The 9,269-nt window shown below is 44.8% G+C and overlaps 1 non-coding gene and 1 pseudogene across 1 annotated transcript; both read left to right on the forward strand.

The window, feature by feature from the left end:
- The first annotated feature begins 7,197 nt into the window (after positions 1-7,197).
- LOC149871880 (U2 spliceosomal RNA) lies at positions 7,198-7,406 on the forward strand (annotated as a pseudogene).
- Positions 7,407-8,917: 1,511 nt separating this feature from the next.
- Positions 8,918-8,988, forward strand: TRNAG-GCC (transfer RNA glycine (anticodon GCC)). Its single transcript has one exon. It is a non-coding gene; the product is annotated as a tRNA-Gly (tRNA).
- The last annotated feature ends 281 nt before the right edge of the window (positions 8,989-9,269 follow it).

Genomic DNA, 9,269 nt, shown 5'->3' on the forward strand with positions numbered 1-9,269 from the left:
TTAAGTAGCAGTACAGCTTGCCGATATGGATTCTGAAGGTAGCAGGTAGCAGTAGTACTCCTCATTGAAAGAAGTTATACACCTAATAGCACTGAGCTTAAATTCTCTTATGGATTTTCACCCCCAAATAGCATTCATCTCAGATACTTCATGGGAAGTTTTAAATCTGTCACAGAGGAACAAGGAACACTGGTAGTTTAAAAAGATGCAAATCTCCAGCACAGACTTTCATGTCTGCCAACACATAGAGTCTTCTGGGAGGCCTGTTTCATGTTGTGAAATCAAACTGGAAAAAGGCCAGAATTAAATGAGTTCTGGGATATCTCTGTAAAGATCTTTCTTCCCAATACTCCCCTGTGCCTGTACTGATATTCCACAGTACCTCTTGAGAAAGATTTGGTGCTGCTCTGCAGTAGTTAATAACTAGCTGCATTCTGACTTGGTTCCTAGGATGTGCTCTACAAATACAGTTTTAGTTTACTAGGGGTCAGGAAGGAAAAACAAACATAACTGCCTGTAATAAACTACCTGTAAGCAAACACTTTAGAGTTATTAAGAGAAAATGCCCCAAATTGTTGGCTTTGAAGATTGCCCTCCTCTCCAGCCAACTTGAAAAACTCATTTTGTCCAGAAGGGCCAAAGAACACAGAAAAACAAAGAAACTGACCCTTCAAAGAAGTGTGCTCGCTCTCTCAAAAGCAGAGGAATTATTCAGGAGAATCAAACTTGCCTACACACACCTGCTGAGCTATCAGAGGAAGCTAGGCCTACCTAGGTCACCTGCACTGGCTGGTAGGGGCTAGAGATGAGATAAACACAGGTGTAGACTATTGTTCTACAATCCCCTCTGTGCTTTGTTTCAACTGCAAAATACAGGTTTCCCTCGATTTATGCTGTACCTGTGTTCCTGAAGAACAGCGCATAAAGCGAACCCACTTTACAATGTAACAGATAAGGATAAGTTCCCATGGGGGTGAGGGAGGGAGTGAGGCTGGGACTAAAGAAGAGACGAGGGGAGGGGTGCCGCTCCCAGGGCTGCACAAGGCAGCAAAGCAGAGGGAACTGGGCTGCACCGTACTCCACCTGTCCCCACTCACCTCTGGTCCTGGGCTGCGCCGTGCCCTGGTTCAGGCAGCTGGTGTCGGCTGCTTCCGGGGCCGCTGCAGCCGGGGCTGGGGTGAGTGCTGAGCCCCGTGCCACCCTGGGCTCTGCTTGTCCACAATCACCCTAGTGCGTGCTGGAGCAGCCCTGGGAGCAGCTGACACCAGCTCCCTGCACCATGGCACAGCGCAGCCCAGGAGCTGGGGTGAGCCCAGACACAGAAGGACAGATGGAGCACAATGTAGCCCAGTGTAGGCAGCTGGCACCAGCCGCTTCTGGAGATGCTGCTGCCGGGGCTGGGGCGAGTGGGGCCATGGCCCTTTTCCCCTCTCCTCACAGACTTACCTGCTTGGGCAAGGGGACATCTATGCTGATTGCATAAGAGCAAATTTGCCTCACATATAATGAATTATGGGTCTAAATATGCTCATCGCATAAGAGTGAATTTGCATATAAAGAACCCACAAAAATTGAGGGAAACCTGTAAGCACTGCTTTGGTTTTAAGAAAGTTTTTAGTTACTGTGTCCATGGTCACAAATCCCTAAAAGGAAGAACTGCAAGTGTCTCCATGAAGTCCTACTTGCCAACTAAACACAGTCGATACAAAAGGTTCTGATTCTCAGGACCCAGTCTGAGTAGGAAAATCGTAAAACTTTAATAGAGGAAAGGGAAAGGCAAAAGCTTGGGGTCCCAGGGTAGGACAGGGATGTGGTTAGTCCCACAACCTAGACACTTATCAAAAGTTCCCGGAATACATTGAGCTGCACCAAGAATGACAAAACTTGTACCAGAAGGTACTGAACCTTTATTATGGTAATAGATGACATAAGATGAAAAACGAAAGTGTCTTTAGCATGGACAAACTCATGGGAAGATCCAGGATTTTGAAAGGGGGTGTAGATGGTGCAGCGCATCATCTTATATAAATACAATACACACTTTTTTCTGGGTAAAAAGAAACTATAAGCTTTATAATATGCTAGGGGCTTAGCACTGTATTATTTATTTTAAGATTTAAGCAAAAACAAATATAAGTGTATTGGAATGTGCATTAATGGGCTATATCATATATTATGTATAAAAACACAACAAACCTGGTGAAAAGTCTCATTATCAAAATATGTTGTTCCTTCAGTCCTGTTGCCATTAGAATTAAATGTACATCTCTTTCAGGTTCATAAAACAATCTAGCCTTCTTGAGCATTTTGACAGTGCACCTAGTACTTCACTGAAAGTTATTTTCACACCTACATTGATGTTCATCTGAGTAAATGTTTCCAGGTCTAAGCTGATGTTTTTAACTAAAGTTTAAAAAAAAAAGTTTACAGGGCTCTGAAATAAGAGCTACATTAAGAGGAGGAGCTATCATACATCAGAATGCTGAAGAAAAAGTATCTAGATTAGTGGAACATCTTCAAAACAATTAAAAAAGGACAGAGGGTCTTTAACACCTGTGGAATGAGGAGTTTAAAAGGAATCCAGCTGATTAAATGAACCACAAAGTCAGTTGACTTCTTTACTGCTGCCTAAATAGAAATGCTGCTGCCACCTCTAGGTAGTTGGTTTTAAACTTTGGGTGGAGCAAGAATCAAAGCGGGGGTACCACTGCGCGTGCGTGCACACACGCACACACACACGCTGGGATCTGGCTCCGAACATGCTCAATTGTTTGTGCTTCGGGCAGTGCCACCAGAGAGTGGCTATCATCTAACCTTGAAAGGCAAGACAACTTCGTAGTAATGCCATAAGTGGCTGCTCTGGCACGAGTTGTTAATACAGATGGAGTTGTGGGAGACTGTTGTTCTTCTAGACAAAAACCACCTAGAACTGGGTCTCACTATTAGATGGAGAGCTCAAATTTTACACACAAAGGAAGGAGAATTGCAGTTTAAGCTAAAAGGCATTTTTGATACAGGAACAAATAGGCATAAACTATCCATGGTAAAGTTATGCTGAAAATTAGAAGAGGTTTTTTAATTAGCGAAGTCCTGAAACAGGACTGAGCAGAGTGGGAGTTGGAACTACTTCAAAATAGAGCTTCATACCTTTATGAAAAGAATGCAGGTGCCTGCACTTGATGATACAAAAGGTCCTCTCAGTCCTATGTTTCTACAATGTGAAGACAGCTCCAAACACCTACCTTACAGTTATGACCAAATAAGACATCTCTCCAACAGTATAGGCCACATCTTGAACACAGTCCCATCTACACTGCTAATTTGAACCAGCTATGACTCCACTATAATTACAGCATAAACTTGAGTATAAACCCTATAAACTGTTCAGCTCCCTGGAGGCATTTGAATCTCAAAAAAAACTAATCTTAGTTGGATAAAAGTCCCAAAACATAAAGATTTATGGTAGATGATCATAACCTCTAAGCAAAAACTATCTCAGCAGATAGTCAAGGGGCAAGGATTTTGGGGAGAAGAGAGGAGACAGGCTGTGCTTCTGTGTCCCCTGAAACATGATTTTGAATCCACTTTTTTGGAGAGTAGTTTTACTTTCAGCTCCCATCAGTCCCTGGTTTGTTTTTTTTTAATCAAAGGTACTGATGAAGCAGAGCCCCAGCATGGTACTAAGCAGCTATGCTGGTGAAGGAGCAGTTTCATAGTAGCTACGGCCATGAAGGACCTGATCAGATCATCTAGCCTGACCCCCTGCCACAGGCAGGAATGAATGCTGGGTTCACAAGACCCCAGACAGGTGATCATCCAACCCGCTCTTGAATTTGCCCACTTCCCTGGGAAGTTGGTTCCAGATTGTGGCTACCCTAACTGTAAAATATTGCCTTCTGATCTCTAACCTAAACCTATTCTCCATCAGCTTATTAGCTTTGTTCCTCCTCACTCCAGGTGGTGCTGGGGAGAAAAGGGCTCTACCTATTTGCTGATCATTTCCCCTGATGAGTTTGTAGGCAGCCACCAGGTCCCCCCTCAGCCTCCTCTTGCCAAGGCTGAACAGGTTCAGGTCCCTCAGTCTCTCCTTATAGGGCCTGTCCTGCTGCCCTCTCACCAAGTGGGTGGCCCTCCTCTAAACCCTGTCCAGGCTGGCCACATCCCTCTTGAAGTGCGGTGCCCAGAACTGACCAATGTTGCATAGAGGGGGAGGATCACCTCTCTGGACCGGCTTGAGATGCATCTTTGGATGCACGATAAGCTTTGGCTGGCCTTGCTGGCTGCAGTCTGGCATTGGCGGCTCCTGTTCATGTTGGAGTCAATAATGACTCCAAGATCCCATTCTGCCTCTGTGCTTTCAAAAGCACAGTCTTTAGCATGAGACAGAAAGCATGGCTTTCATTAACACAGGCCAAGTTACACTCTTGGCTCAGACAAGCAGTGCTGTAGCAAGGATGGGGCGAGCAGGGAGACCACCCCAGGCGCTGAAACGAAGGGTCACCGACAGGCACTGCCCAGCCAGAGCAGGGCATGGGATGGAGCTGTGAGTGGCTTATTTGTGGGGGTCCAAGGACAGGGTGAGGGTGGCTCATGCTGCCACATATGAGGAGCAAACATGGGGGGAAGGGAGAGGGGGAGGGCATGTGCCTCCCAAGTCTGTGCAGAGGCAAGTGTGGGCTGCCACTGCAGACTTTGCCCAAGGCACCGCACTTCATACAAGCACCAGGGTTCAAAGTGAAACTCAGCTGAAGCCAAGAAACATTCCTGCTGAAGCCATAACTTGGTGCTGGTTCCCACTCAAAGGGTTTCTGGCCTATAGTATGAATTTGGTGGCTGATCACTAACAGAACCTGAAACAATGCAGCAACACTTTGTTTGGAAAGACTTATTCATGTTACCTCATTTTTTGCCCTGAAGACAAAGCCTGTCTTGATGCAAAATCCCAGTGAACACAAGTCATTGTGGTTTTACCTCCATGTAACTACTCAAGGTCAACCCCACATGGGGCTATAGTATTGATTACCTTAACTAGGTACCCTAAAGTAAACACCACCTGTGCTTTGTTCCCACCTGTGTTTCACATTGAGCCAACTAACCCAAACACTATCCATGTAAGAAACACAACATTTTTGTAGGCAAGATACAACTGTACTCCTGAGGTCATTAATATTCCCAGGGGTGTACTCAGTAGCCATGTTGGTCTGAGACAAGAAGACATACAAAAAACTAGAACTCTTGGTTCCAAAATGATACCTTTTATTAGACCAACCAGGAAATTGCAAGAATATTGTCCTTTTCAGCAAGCTTTCAGTAACAAAGTCCCCTCATCAGGCTCTGGGAAAAGAATAGATGGTACAGGATGGCAAAAAATCCCCATAGGTAGCAAATAAACTTCATTTTTGCACAGAGGGAGCTTAAGATGGAAGGTCGTCCCTCTGGATCCCTGAGAGTGTCTTTGTGAGCTGTGCTGAGTAGCTCTTTGATGTGTAGATCAGGTAGAATTCCTTCCCTGGAGATGTCAGATGGCAGGCAGGGAGGTAAAACTTCTTTCTTGTTGTTCTGCAATGAAGTTTAAAATCCAAAATTTGCTAAGATTCAGCATCTTCCATGTTTCAGGGGTAGTTGGTACTTGTGTTAGTCTGAGGCATGAAGACATACAAAAAACTAGAACTCTTGCTTCTAAAATTATACGTTTTATTAGACCAACTGGGAAATCGCAAGAAAATTGTCCTTTTCTGCAAGCTTTCAGGATCAAAGTCCCTTCATCAGGCTCTGGGAAAAGAATAGATGCTACAGGATGGTAAGAAGTCCCCATAGGTAGGAAATAAACATGGAAGATGCCGAATCTTAGCCGATGTTGAATTTTAAACTTCATTGCAGAACAAGAAAGATGCTTTACCTCCATGCCTGCCATCTGACACCTCCAGGGAAGGAATTCTGCCTGATCTACACATCAAAGAGCTACTCAGCACAGCTCACAAAGACACTCTCAGGGACCCAGAGGGATGGCCTTCCATCTTCAGCTCCCTCTGTGCAAAACTGAAGTTTATTTCCTACCTATGGGGACTTTCAGTATCCTGTACCATCTATTCTTTTCCCAGAGCCTGACAAAGAGACTTTGATCCTGAAAGCTTGCAGAAAAGGACAATTTTCTTGTGATTTCCCAGTTGATCTAATAAAATTTGGAACCGAGAGTTCTAGTTTTTTGTATGTCTTTATATTCCCAGGGCACTTGCAAGGCATTCTAACCCCCAATATCCAGGCTAATCTCCAGTCTGTATTAATTATAAGTCAAAAGTCCCCCAGCATCTTAAACTAGCTAAATTAATTTTTACTTTTCTTCTTGAAACCAGCATTTCCAGTGCTGGAAGTCTGCGGGATCCCACCTTAGTGATGGTTGCATTTGGGTGGTGATTGCAATGAACCTATTGATAGAAAACACCCTGTAAGGTACTTGAGAATTTGTTAGGTTGAAAAGTGCAATGTAACTAGCTGTTGCTGTAACATGTTTGATTGTTCTGGACCAGGTCTGAAGTTTCAGACTTCTGCAGGGCATATCAAAGATCCCTCCCCCAGGAAAAGAAAACAGACACAACAGAAAGGAGTGCAAGAGTCAAACAAAGGGAGATTTTATGGGAAAGTGAAGAGGAGGGGAGAGAACAAGAGAAATAGGAAGTTACACTTTGAACAAGCCTGGTCATGCCCCAAGTACCTGTTCTACCTGCCCCAAGTCTGACCATGGCTCAGTCTGCTCAGCAACTGCAGTGGGAACAAGGGCAAACCAGGCTTAGGAAAACAAGGTTAATTTGCTATGTGATATCATTACAGAACTGAACTAAGCAACACAATGTGTAATGAGTGCATTAGTCATCATCAGGTAGTTCTAGCCAAAGATCTCTAGGTCAGCATTAGAGATGGGTTAGAAAGGAAGCAATTGTTTGCACATTGTGTAGTGATGTCTTTGTTACCATGTCTTGGGAAATGACTGGTTGTGGGAATATGAGAGAAGACAACTCACTGGTCTTTGCATCTAGCCTATTGATGCAGAAAAAAAAACTGCTAGAGTGATAACATTAGGGATTGGAGTTGGGGCTCAGTCAAGTGAGCAAGTAACTTCCCACAACCTCACACAAAAGAAATACAGGGAGATGAAATCCTTGGCATACATACTATCTTCCAGGTTTCTCCTCAGGACCCATCTCTGCCACACATTTTCAGGGATCATTTCTGTAGTTGGTGTCCCTGCATTCCGCTCATGTGGGGCTTTTGGCCTGCTGATATGTCCTCCACAGGAGGTCTATATTGAGCAGATTCTTTTTGGTGTTGGTTGGTGGAACCGGAGCGTGCTCCATCCACTCCATGCATTGACCTGGTATTACAGTGCTTCCAGGACCAGTGCAAAAAAAAAAAAAAAAAATCTCTGCCACACAGCTGATTAGATATTGGCCAGTGACTTTTAACAATCGAGACAGGTAGGAATATATTGTACCTATTTATTTTAACACATAGTTTGAGAATTATAAACATTGCATGTCTATGATGATGTCCCTTTTCCTCCCCTCTTAATACATTACTTCTCTTCTTGGAGCCTAGAGGAGGGACAGTGCTTTTGTAGTTGTGCATTTAACTCCTTAGGAGGAAAATTTAGGCAGAAGGCATCACACTCCAGGCGTACTGTATTTCTGTTAGGGATAAACAAGTCTGAGCAGGAACTTTATCGTGGTTGAAAGATTGGCATAGAATTGAGGGGGAAGGGTGACTCTCCATTGCCTGAACCTCAAGTATATTTTTATTGCTATGAACATTGCTACTGCCACAGTAACTCAAGGAAAATTCTGACTTGGTAGCATTTTATACTCACTTTACAGTCAGAGAGAAGTGGGGCTAGAAGAGACCTCCAGAGGTCATCTAGTCCAACCCTCTGCCTGAGGCAGCATCATCCCTATTCAAACTGTTGCTTACAAACCCTAATCTAAACTTTGCATAAGACTCCCATCAGTCCTGACACAACACAGACCTAAGACCCTAAGCTACCATAGGTAAAGCAGGGGAACCATGGCAGCAAATGCCCTGCTCCTATGAAATGTCAATATATGCTCAAGAGGTTCCCAGGTAGAGGGCCATGCCCACTGCTACAGAGAAAGGCAAAATCCCCCACAGTCCATACCAGTCTGACCAGGGGTTAAGATTCCTCTTTGACTCCCAATATGGAGATTGGTCGGACCATGAGCAGAGGGGCAAGACCTTCTAGCCAGGAACTTTTGGCTTTGGTCCTAACAGAAGCACTGGCACACCCTAGTCAAAGTCCCCAGCCTTTACACAGGTGCAAGTGACTGCATCCTACAACAGTGTTTCTCAACCTGTGCAGTCACAACCCATAAGGGGATTGCAAGAGCATATGAGAGGGTTGCAAACAAACTTTAAAAATGGATTCTCCTTTAAAGGAGAAAAATGCGGGAAGCTGTAGCTTTTCCCTTGCAAGCAGGCAGAGTTCCAGCTTGTGAGGGGCTGCCTGCCCCCCCCCCACAGACACACACTCACCCCTTGCCCCACACACTAGGAGGAGGGGGGAGCTAGGGCTTGGGGGCAGGGGGGCAGCAGGTCAGGAGTGAGGGGTACTGGCGTGGGACTGGCCATCTATGTTTACAATGGGACCTGGTACAAAAAAGGTTGAGAACCACTGGTCTACAAGACAGTAGAGAACTGGGCTCTGGCTGACAGGACTTCTGGGTTTTTTCTCAGTTCCACGTTGGACTCTTTATGTAACTTCAGGTAAGTCACTCAGGCAGAAATGTTCAAAATAACTGTTGACACTCAAAATCAGAGGCCACTTTTGAAAACAGAAAAAAGAGGTTTAGACTAGGTCGGTGTCCACAGCACCCAACTCCCTTTGGCTGTGGAAATCCAAAGCAAGCCAGCATTGGTGGTTCAATGGTAGAATTCCTGCTTGCCATGCAGGAGACCTGGGTTCAATTCCCAGCCAGTGCAGGTGTTCCAGGTGAGTATTTTGTATGCTTTCCCCATGCTTGTCCTTGCCAAAGATACTGGCTTGATATTCTCTCTTGTTTCTTGACTGTGAATCCCAGGCCCTGAAGTAAACTCCTCACCTGTCTTTCCTTCAGAATTTCCCAACTATTTCCTCACTCAAAGTTTTTTTCCAGAACTGGCTGAATAATAGGCTCCAGCCCAGGATCAATTACCCTTTGAGTAAATTAGCATAAACCAACTGAGTTCAAGATAAATGAAAGCTGGGAAAGCCCCTTCTCTCA

This window comes from Crocodylus siamensis, chromosome 2 (assembly GCF_052110815.1).
Source record: "Crocodylus siamensis isolate JL-2025a chromosome 2, ASM5211081v1, whole genome shotgun sequence".
Lineage (NCBI taxonomy): Eukaryota > Metazoa > Chordata > Crocodylia > Crocodylidae > Crocodylus > Crocodylus siamensis.